Raw genomic sequence first — 12,500 nt, forward strand, 5'->3', positions numbered from 1 at the left:
CATTTATATATACTATGAATAGAAGTGGCCCAAGAACGGAACCCTGAGGAACTCCACTTGCAACACTTTTCCATCCAGAAGTTTTTCCATTTAAAACAACTCTCTGTTTTCGACCTTTCAACCAATTACTAGTCCAACCTAATAGGCTACCACTTATTCCATGCAAAGCTAGTTTAGTAAGTAGTCTTTCGTGTGGGACGGTATCAAAAGCTTTTGCAAAGTCTAGATATATTAAATCTATATTGTTTCTTTTGTCATAATTCGAGACAACTGTGTTGTAGAATTCGAGTAAGTTAGTCACGCAAGAACGTTTCCGTCTGAAACCATGTTGGCTATCATTTATCAAACGGTTACTTTCTAAATGATATTCGATAGCATCTCTGATGATAGTTTCCATTATTTTTCCTACGATCGAAGTCAAACTAATAGGCCTATAGTTATTTGGTTTCTTTTTTTCACCTTTTTTGAATATGGGAGTAACGTTAGCTAGCTTCCATTCTCTTGGGACATCTCCGGATATGATGGATTTCTTGAAAATAATTTCTAATGGAACAACAATCTCATTTTTCATTTCCTTTAAGATTCTTGGATGCCAACCGTCAGGCCCTGGTGTTTTATTAACTTTGAGTTTGTCTATACACCTTTTAATTGTTTCTTTTGTTATATTTACCGTAGTGAGTAATGTTACGGGCTGCTGGTATTTGAAGAGACGTTACGTATAACGTCTAAGTGCTTAAGAACCAGCGCACTTCTAGAAGCCACTGTAGGACTGAACTATCTGGTCAGGGCCTAGATAATTCGTAAGACTAGAAGTAAAGGTAACAAAGAAGATTCCAGGAAAGGAATATTAAACTAGCGATAAAACTAGTAAACGAAATTATTAATGGAAAATATTTACAGGCAATCAACACAAAAGAGAATGGGCAGTAGGGTCAATGGGACCGTTACATGATTATGAGAATATGGAAATTATCGTTCAAATAAGAAACAAGATAAGTATACAATATGGTACTATCTAAGTACAAAGAGATCAGGAACATGCATCAAAATAAGTAATAAGTACAAATATAAGTAAAGTAATGCAATGTATATCAGACACGTAATGTAGGCAAAAAGGGTGATCACTTCACACCAATCGTCTCATGAATCTAAACCTTCTAGTTTTTATCAAGAGATCAATATGTGGAAAATGACGACGAGTCAGCGGTTACCACCGCTTATATACCATTGGACCGGAAACTGAATACTTCCGGTTAAGGGTGCGGGTGAGGAGGAGGGTAAGTTAACACGTCAACATGGGTAGTTTTAGGACCCTCGACTTGCTTGAACAATCTATTTATTTAGTAACTGTCAAATCTGTGCGCTCCGAACTATTCAGGATTTCGCTTGTCTGTTTGTTCTACAAGAGTGCGCACCTCTCTCCGCACGTAGGCGAGATTACATATAATGGACGGGCGTTACTGCTCAACATTGTTACAATACATACATAGACAAGAAATATGAACATAGTTATGTAATACAAAGGAACACAATTCTATAACATAATTACACATATGACGTAATATCTAATATTACGTTACACCTCCACCGTTTGGGAAAGCTTTTCACTTTCTGTTGAAAAGCTATGTTCTAGAAAGTAAGAAGTAGTTCTTCTGCGCAGGGGACAGCTTCTTGCTGTTGTAGGCGATAGCGTGAAGAACTTCATTGTGTTCTTGCAAGAGGGCGGCACCGATACAGGTGTCGTTGGCGCCGACTTGCAGAAGAAAGGGTCGTTGGAAGTCGGGTGCCCTTAGAACTGGTGCGTTAGTGAGAAGGGACTTCAGGTTTTTGAAGGCCGTCTCACAGGTAGGTGTCCATACGAAGTCGTGGTCTTTTCTCAACAGGTCAGTCAATGGTTCTGCTACATCTTGTTTCTCAGATAAGTGTCCTACTTTTATCTGAAGATTTTGTAGTATCTGAGAGTTTTCCAAGGGAATCTCAGGAGGATTAGGCAGGTTATCAGGAGGCTCTTCCGATTCTATTGTGGTAGAGCTGCAAGCTGGAATTGGATCTCTGGAATGATAAGGTTTTAAGGTATTTATGTGACAGAGACGGGAACTCTTTCTTCTGTCTGGAGTTTTGATTATGTAGTTGAGATCACTGGCTCTGGACAAGACTTCATAGGGTCCTTTGTACTTAGCCTGCAATGGATCTCCTGGTATGGGAAGATAAAGTAACACTTGATCTCCTGGAGAGAAAGTTCTAAGTTTAGAATTTTTATCATACCGACCTTTCATTACTCGTTGAGCATTCGCCAAGTTCTCTCTTGCCAACTTCCAAGCTTCTAACAACTTCTCGGTGACCTGGGACACGTATTTCAAAGAAGGAACAGGTGGTTCTTCTTTCATCCATTGTTCATGAAGTATCTTTAGGGGACCACGGACTTCATGACCGAAGACTAATTCTGACGGGCTGAATCCAAGGCTTTCTTGAATTGTTGTTCGGGTGGCGAACAACAAAAAGGGGAGTCCGTCTTCCCAATTTCGAGTGTTCTCAGCACAGAAGATTCTTAACATTGTCTTGAGCGTTTGGTGAAAGCGCTCTAGAGCACCTTGTGATTGAGGATGATAGGCGGAGGAAGTTACATGATTTATACCTAGTGTTACAAGAGTTTCTCTAAACTTGTTGGAAAGAAAATTACTTCCTTGATCACTTTGAATGTTCTTAGGAAATCCTACCATAGTGAAATATTTCAACATTTCTCTGATTATGTTTTGAGCTTTAATATTTTTCAAAGGAATGGCTTCTGGAAAACGAGTGCTCATACACATGATTGTGAGAATGTACTGATTTCCTTTACTTGAAGGAGGTAAAGGTCCTACACAATCAATAAGAACTTTTTTAAATGGCTCTTCCATTACAGGAATGGGATGGAGTGGAGCTTCTACAATTTTCTGGTTGGGCTTACCTACAAGTTGACATGTATGACATGTTTTACAATATTGGGCAACATCTTTGACAACCGTGGGCCAATGGAAATGTTGGGTTATGTTGAACAAGGTCTTTCTTACCCCTAAGTGACCTGCTAAGGGAGTATCATGAGCCAATCTTAGAACATTATTCCTGAAACCAAGAGGGAGGACTATTTGATTCCTTACTTGCCATGGCTGGTCAGCGGTTGCGGTGGATGCTCTCCATTTTCGCGTTAGGACTCCGTTTTCTATATAGAAACCTCGTGACATATTTTCAACTTCTTCTGGAGAAGAAACAATCTCGTACAAATTTTTAAGAGAAGGATCTGACTTCTGTTCTTTGATTAATTCTGCTCTAGATAGAGAAACTGGTGAAGAAGAAGATGGGTCAGTTTGGGAGAATAGGGATTCTAAATTATAAGTCTCCTCTTCAGATTTCTTGTACCGAGATCTGGTTACAGCACAAGCGGGAAACAACTGTAAGTTATCTGAAGGTTCTACTGAGGTCTTAGGGTTATTTGTTATTAAGGGAGAAATGACTTTGCTTCCAGCGATGTCATTGGCCAACAATAAGGATATTCCTACTATGGGAAGAGAGTCTACTACTGCTACTTTAACCATTCCGGTTGTTAAATCAGACCGCAAGAAAACATTATGTAATGGACATTTTATAATTCCTCCAACTCCTTCTATCAATATATCATAACCTGTATATGACTCACTCAGATTCTGCAAGACAGAATTTAAAATCAGACTTTGCTTTGCTCCTGTGTCTCGGAGTATGGAAATAGGATATTGTTGTGAACTACTACTATGAGATATAGTTCCTGAAGATACAAATGGTTTGAAACAAGGATCATGATCTGATGAGGGGGGTTCTACATTACTTGACAATACCGGCTTCTTTGGTAGTGTATCCTGAATAGAGGATTTTGAATCGTCTGATTTTATATTACTTACAAGAGTTGGTGTCTTATTGGAGAATGAGGGTGTCAGTCTCTTTCTGCAATTAGAAATGTGATGGCCAACCTGTTTACAATATGAACAAGTTACAGGGGGATTAGTCTTAAACCTTTCCATTCTTTGCCAAGGTTGGTTTGGAGGATATTGATTGAAATCAGACCTGTAACTGAAATGTGATGGGCTAGACTGATTTTCAAAGCGTTTCTTTGGGGACCAAGGATCAGAGTATTTTGTTGAATCTGGAATATATGACTTTGACTTTTGGGATTCCATTTGTCTTGACTTAGGTTTATGATTTAGTGTGAACTCATCAGCCAATACAGCAGCTTTAGTTAAAGTTTCGGGAACATGATCATCTATAAAAATCCTAAGATCTGTCTCTAAGGTATTCTTAAACTGCTCCAATAAAATCAACTGTTTAAGTCTATCTAAGGTGTCCGTTTCACTAGCCAAACACCACCTATTGAATAACCTCTCTTGTTGAGCCGCATATTCTACGTATGTTAACTGAGGTGTCTTCCTATAATTACGGAATTTCTGTCTATAGGCCTCTGGTATTAGTTCATAAGCTTTTAAAATACAATCTTTCATATTATCATACTCGCTTTCTGCTTCTGAAAGAGAAGTATAAATTTGCTGAGCCTTACCCTTAAATTGTGTTTGAATGATTAATGGCCAATTTTCTTTAGGGATTTGTAACTGTTGTGCCAATTTTTCCCACTGAAGAAAGAAAATTTCTGGCTCTCCCTCTGAAAATATGGGTAAAAGTTTTACATACTTGGAAATATCTATACGACCTTCCTGAACTACGGGTTGTCTATCAACAATCCTAGCTTCTACTTCTGCCTTCTTTAATTCTAACTCTGCCAATTTGACTTTAGTTTCGTCTTCTCTAGCTTTAAATTCTGCCTCAATTTGCATTTGTTTCAGTTTAGTTTCCTCCTCTTTAGCTTTAAATTCTGCCTCAATTTGCATTTGTTTCAGTTTAGTTTCCTCCTCTTTAGCTTTAAATTCTGCCTCAATTTGCATTTGTTTCAATTTAGCTTCCTCCTCAAAATCTACTCTCCTGACCTTTAATTCAATCTCCTTAATCTTAAGTTCGGTTAGTCGTGCCTCCATTTCTAACCTATTTGAAGGAATTTGTATAGCAGTAATCTCTTCTGGAGATAAGATCTCATCTTCGATCAGATTTTCAACGAGTTCCTGAAGTATTTTTTTCTTTCGCAAACTTGTATCAATGTCTACTCCAAAGTGCTTGCCTATTTCTATCAAAGTGTCTTTAGTTTGTTTCTTTAAGAAACTTACCTTGGGATTTTGAACGAATTCTTGAACTATATCATCCATCTCAATAAGAATTTGTTAAATACCTGATCCAATATCCTTGGCAAGGGTCGCCACTTTGTTACGGGCGCTGGTATTTGAAGAGACGTTACGTATAACGTCTAAGTGCTTAAGAACCAGCGCACTTCTAGAAGCCACTGTAGGACTGAACTATCTGGTCAGGGCCTAGATAATTCGTAAGACTAGAAGTAAAGGTAACAAAGAAGATTCCAGGAAAGGAATATTAAACTAGCGATAAAACTAGTAAACGAAATTATTAATGGAAAATATTTACAGGCAATCAACACAAAAGAGAATGGGCAGTAGGGTCAATGGGACCGTTACATGATTATGAGAATATGGAAATTATCGTTCAAATAAGAAACAAGATAAGTATACAATATGGTACTATCTAAGTACAAAGAGATCAGGAACATGCATCAAAATAAGTAATAAGTACAAATATAAGTAAAGTAATGCAATGTATATCAGACACGTAATGTAGGCAAAAAGGGTGATCACTTCACACCAATCGTCTCATGAATCTAAACCTTCTAGTTTTTATCAAGAGATCAATATGTGGGAATATGACGACGAGTCAGCGGTTACCACCGCTTATATACCATTGGACCGGAAACTGAATACTTCCGGTTAAGGGTGCGGGTGAGGAGGAGGGTAAGTTAACACGTCAACATGGGTAGTTTTAGGACCCTCGACTTGCTTGAACAATCTATTTATTTAGTAACTGTCAAATCTGTGCGCTCCGAACTATTCAGGATTTCGCTTGTCTGTTTGTTCTACAAGAGTGCGCACCTCTCTCCGCACGTAGGCGAGATTACATATAATGGACGGGCGTTACTGCTCAACATTGTTACAATACATACATAGACAAGAAATATGAACATAGTTATGTAATACAAAGGAACACAATTCTATAACATAATTACACATATGACGTAATATCTAATATTACGTTACAGTAAGTTTACCCCAGACTTTTCACAGGTTTCAGTTTGGAATTCACTTTGAGGTGTTTCGTTTACGAATACCGAGCTAAAATAATTGTTTAAGAGATTACACATTCCTTCATTTGAATATTCAAGTTGACCGTCAGCAGATAATAGTGGACCAATGTGATTCCTAACAACCTTTTTATCTCTAATGTAACTATAGAATTCTTTGGGATTCTCTTTGGATTTATCAGCGATGTTCATTTCGTATTGTCGTTTTCTTTTTCTTATTGTCTTTTTTAAATCTCTCTGTATTGATACATAACTTTCATAGACATTAGATGCACCCGAGCACTTATATTTCTTATAAGCCTGTCTCTTTTTAGCAATACTTTTTTCAGTTTCTTTGTCGAGCCACTTTGGGCGAGCCTGATTTGGGGGACGTCTGTCCTTAAAAGGAATGTAAGTTTGAATCATCTTAGTGAGCGTATTTTGAAATATTTCCCACATCTGATCTACAGGCCTTTCGTTTAATTTTTCCTCCCAATCTGTAAGCTGAAGCTCCTGACGTAGTTCTATGAACTGAGCTTTACTGAAATCGGGTATTTTAGAAGCACAAGTATCTATTCTAAAATTGTTTAGGAGTTTGAATCTGACTAAGTTGTGATCGCTATTTGCAACAGATTCACCGACTTCTACATCAGTTGCCATGCTTTCGCGGCTAGTGATCAATAAATCGAGTAAGTTTCCATATCTTGTGGGCTCTTTTACATGCTGAATTAAGTAATTGTCACCAAGAAAATCAATCAAGCGACTACCTATATGGCCATGTTCAAGGGTCATCCAATCAATGTCAGTAAAATTGAAATCACCCATTATCAATAAATCCCGGTTGCAGAAACTAGACAGTTCTTGAAATAACAGTTTGTCGTCTGCTAATGATAATGTCTTTGGCCTATATATTACACCTATATTCATTTTTTGTCCATTTGTTTGGGTTAACTCAACCCACAAACTGTCATATGCATCCTGTTTCACTTTCTCTAAAACACAAGCATGAACATTGTTTTTAACGTACAATAGAACACCCCCACCTTTCTTGTGGTTTCTATCCTGATGAAAGTGTTTAAATCCCGCAATATTAAATTCAGCTTCGAACTCTGTACCATTTAACCATGTCTCAGTTATTCCTATCATATCGAGATTTTCGCTTTTGACATACGCCTGTATTTCTTGAAATTTGTTCCTAATACTACGAGCATTAAAGTACATAGTTTTAAGAAACTCCTGATTATTTCTTTTTGACACATTTTGAGTTTCAATATCATGTCTTATATTATCATTTTGTTTTTTATTTATGCCTTGCTCTATATTATTATTATTTGGTCCTTCATTGACATTCAATTCCTCATTAACATTTCTCCTATCAAAATTAACATTTCCCCCATCACGGACATCTGGTCGATTACGGTCATCCGATCTATTTTGTACATTTTGTCCCCCTACGTCACCGTGATTCACGCCGGCCTCCCGTCGTTCAGTGACATTATGTCCGGCATCCCTTTCTAAAATTATATTTTGTCCTTCAGTGACATTATATCCTACCGTGATATTTTTTCCTCCACTATAATTACATCCCATCGTGATCTTTTGTCTTCCACTGTCATTACATCCTATCTTGATATTTTGGCCTTCATTGACATTCTGTCCGGTATCTCTTCCTAAAATTATATTTTGTTCTTCACTGACATTATATCCTACCGTGATATTTTCTCCTCCATTATCATTACATCCTATCGTGATATTTTGTTCTCCACTATCATTATTTCCCATCGTGATCTTTTGTCCTCCACTGTCATTACATCCCATTGTGACATTTTGTCCTAAGACATTACATCCTAATGTGTCATTTCGTCCTCTAGCGTGGGTAGTGGTCTTGTGAGTGAGAGAGACTTAGAAGAGGGAAGTGATCCCACGAACTTGAGGCCGGAGGACGAAAGCCCACGTCATCAAGAACAGCAGGGTGAGAGAGAGGAGGCCAGGTTCTGGCAAACATGGCAGCAGCCCAGGGCTAAGGAGTGGTTGAACGACGCCTACAACAGGATACTTGCCTTCTCTCCAGGAAACCTCTTCACCCCACCTAAATGCAATGCATCCAAAGGCCTAATAGAGGAAATGACCCATCTATTAAGAGCATATATAAATTCATCTCCTTACGCCCCCATGGTATTCAAAACGCTAGCTATCCTTCCGCACCTTACATGTCAGAGGACCCACAGAAAATCTAAGCACTCTGAGAACATCCAGGCATTGCAACGGAGGATGGAAAAGTGGGAAAAGGGAGAAGTGGAGCAACTGTTGATGGAAGCAGAGGCCATCCAAGGTAAACTCTACAAGGGCGTCAACAGAAAGAAAAATCTAGAAGACAAAGCCAGAAACTTTGCAGATAAGATGAGGCATGGAAAGGTCGCGGCTGCCATGAGGTCGCTCTCAGGGGAGAGTGAAGATCCTGGAGTTCTATCCCTAAACGAGGAAACTCTAAAGATCCTGAAAGAAAAACACCCAAAAGCAAGACCAGCAAACCTGGAGTCTAAATTCAGTGGCGACTACCTCCCACCCCACGAGGTAGTCTTTGACAGCATCACAAGAGGAAGGATTTGGAACCTTGCTCTACACACCCAGGGAGCGGCGGGACCATCGGGCCTAGATGCGTCTGGATGGAAATGTCTCCTTAGCACCAGCCTATTTGGAACGGCAGCGGGGAGTCTGCAGGAGGCCATCGCTGGTTTGGCAAAGAAACTGGCGACTGAGGACTACCAGCACTTGGAGGCATACACAGCGTGCAGACTTATCCCGCTGGATAAGTAACCTGGCTGTCGTCCGATTGGTATAGGCGAGGTGCTGCGAAGAATAGTAGGGAAAGCCATAATGAATGTCGCGAAGGATGAGGTGCGAGAAGCGGCTGGCAACCTGCAGGTGTGCGCGGGGCAACAGGCGGGTTCCGAGGCAGCAGTCCACGCCATGAGGAAAATATTCGAGGAACCGGAATGCGAAGCAGTCCTATTAGTCGATGCGTCAAACGCATTCAACAACTTGAATAGAGAGGCTACTATACACAACATCAAAATTAAATGCCCAATATTGGCCAGGTATGTGGAGAACACATACAGAGAACCAGCAAACCTATTTGTCACCAACAGGTTTGAGAAAAAAGAAACTAAAGTGGAGATCATCAAATCCGCGGAAGGAACCACTCAGGGAGACCCGGTGGCCATGGCTATGTACGCGCTCGGTCTTATGCACCTGCAACAGAAGATACAATATGAGGACACCATGGTCAAACAGGTAGCATATGCAGATGATCTCACGGGGGCAGGAAAAGTAGCTGACCTAAAAAAGTGGTGGGATCTGGTGTTGGCACACGGCCCGGGCTTGGGTTACATTCCGAATGCAAAGAAGTCTGTCCTCATAGTGAAACCAGAGCACTTTGACAATGCCAAAATCCTCTTTGAGAACAGTGAAGTGAAGGTAACAAAAGAGGGAAAAAGACATCTCGGTGCAGTGATCGGCTCAGAATCCTTTAAAAAGCAATATATTGAAAAGAGAGTTAACGATTGGGTGGCGGAAGTTAGGCTCCTAGCTAACTTTGCAAAGACCAAACCGCAGGCGGCATATGCCGCATTCATATATGGGGTTAAACATAAGTGGAACTACATATTAAGGACGGTACCGAACATCACCGACCTACTAAGACCCCTTGAAGAAGCCATTAGAAACGAGCTAGTACCGGTCATCACCAACGGACGGACATTAAACGAAGAGGAAAGGAAACTCATTGAACTTCCACCTAGAATGGGAGGGCTAGGCATCTCCAACCCGCTAAACCTAGCCAAAATAGAACACCAAAACTCTATGAAACTCACGTCCTCCTTGACAAACAACATCGTGTCACAAGATCAACGGAAAGAGACTAACATGGAGGAGATCAGAGAAATTAGAAGAAACATTTCAAAGGGGAGGGAGGAGAGGCAGAAGGAGGAACTTCAAGCACTTCTAGCTCGGCTATCACATTGTATAAAAAGAAAGATATCATTGGCGCAGGAAGTTGGGGCGTCCAATTGGCTGACAGCACTACCAATCAGGGCAAAGGGATTCACCTTAAACAAAAGAGAATTCACGGATGCCATTGCCCTGAGGTATGGATGGCCATTGGGAGGGCTGCCTAACAGATGCTCCTGTGGTGCACAGTTTACTCCGGACCATGCGATGATATGCAAGCAGGGTGGGTTCATTTGCATGCGACATGATGAGGTAAGAGATCTCACTGCCCAAATGCTTCAGGAGGTGTGCAAGGATGTGACTATCGAACCAACATTACTTCCACTAGGAGGGGAGAACTTCAGATACCGCACGTCCAACACATCAGATGAAGCAAGAGTGGATGTCAGCGCAAGAGGTTTCTGGACACGGGGACAATTGGCTTTCTTTGACATGCGAATATTTGATCCGATGGCCCCCTGTTACAGCAACCTAACTATTGAGGCACCTCACTTCCGGAACGAGTACGAGAAGATCAGGATGTACGAAGAGCGTATACAGAATGTAGACCAGGGCTCATTCACTCCAATAACCTTTACGACTTCAGGTAGGATGGGTCCTAAAGCAAAGGCATTCTACGCTCGGCTGGCAGAGGTAATGGCTGAAAAGAAACAACAACCCAAAAGCAGCATTGTTTCATGGATGAGATGTAGACTGTCATTCTCACTCCTAAGATCAGCCCTCTTATGCCTGAGAGGTACAAGGTCCCCACCGCCCAAATCGGCACATATACAAAACCTAGATTTTGAGCAGACGGTGGTTGACAGTAGGATAAATGAACTTTTGTATTAGACATTGTTAATAAAAATTAAATCGATAGATAAAAGGGTTGTCGACCACAGTCATTGGCGGGAGAGGGGCCAATGAACTGTGTCTGTGGGAGACAGATCCTGCTGCTTCCACCACACAGTTCCACGAGGATGGAGGTCGTGTTTTTAAAGTAGTAGTAGTAGTAGTAGTAGTAGTAGTAGTAGTAGTAGTAGTAGTAGTAGTAGTAGTAGTAGTAGTAGTAGTAGTAGTAGTAATATCATTATTATTATCATTACTATTACCATTATTATTGTTATTATTATTGTTATTATTATTATTATTATTATTATTATTATTATTATTATTATTATTATCATTATTATTATTATTATTATTATTATTATTATTATTATTATTATTATTAATTATTATTATTATTATTATTATTATTATTATTATTATTATTATTATTATTATTATTATTATTATTATTATTATTATTATTATTATTATTATTATTATTATTATTATTATTATTATTATTATTATTATTATTATTGTTGTTGTTGTTATTGTTATTATTATTATCATTATTATTATTATTATTGTTATTATTATTATTATTATTATTATTATTATTATTATTATTATTATTATTATTATTATTATTATTATTATTATTATTGTTGTTGTTGTTGTTGTTGTTGTTGTTGTTGTTGTTGTTGTTGTTGTTGTTGTTGTTGTTGTTGTTGTTGTTGTTGTTGTTGTTATTATTATTATTAATTATTATTATTATTATTATTATTATTATTATTATTATTATTATTATTATTATTAGTATTAGTTATTATTACTATTACTATTACTATTATTATTATCATTATCATTATCATTATCATTATTATTATTATTATTATTATTATTATTATTTATTATTATTATTATTATTATTATTATCATTATTATTATTATTATTATTATTATTATTATTATTATTATTATTATTATTATTATTATAATTATTATTATTATTAATATCATTATTATTATCATTACTATTATCATTATTAAGAGGGTCTGGAAGTTCTCGGAGCAGCACCCTAAGGTTTGGGTCTTTTAATGTGCGTGGATGTGGTAGAGATGAGAGTAAAAGGGAAGAGATAGGTAGTATGTTTGTGAGAAGAAAGATGGATGTGTTGGCTTTGAGTGAAACTAAGCTGAAAGGGAAGGGTGATTGTAAGTTTGGGAGTGTAATTGGGAGATTATCAGGAGTGAAGAGAGGGCGAGGGAGGGAAGGGGTGGCTATACTAGTAAGTGAAGAGATAGGTAATTGTGTAGTGGAGTGGAAGGAGGTTTCCTCAAGGATAATGTGGATGAAGGTGAAACTGGGAAAGGAGATGTGGGTTTTTGTAAGTGCATATGGGCCTGGCAGTGAGAAGAGTGTAGAAGAAAGGGAGGCCTTTTGGAT

At 38.5% G+C, this 12,500-nt stretch overlaps 1 pseudogene; it reads left to right on the top strand.

Annotated features, from left to right (window-relative positions):
• LOC143020219 (uncharacterized) overlaps positions 1 to 12,500 on the top strand; it is a 94,666-nt pseudogene that overhangs the window by 5,900 nt on the left and 76,266 nt on the right.

Source organism: Oratosquilla oratoria, chromosome 39, assembly GCF_046742065.1.
Source record: "Oratosquilla oratoria isolate Oo_2021 chromosome 39, ASM4674206v1, whole genome shotgun sequence".
Taxonomy (NCBI): domain Eukaryota; kingdom Metazoa; phylum Arthropoda; class Malacostraca; order Stomatopoda; family Squillidae; genus Oratosquilla; species Oratosquilla oratoria.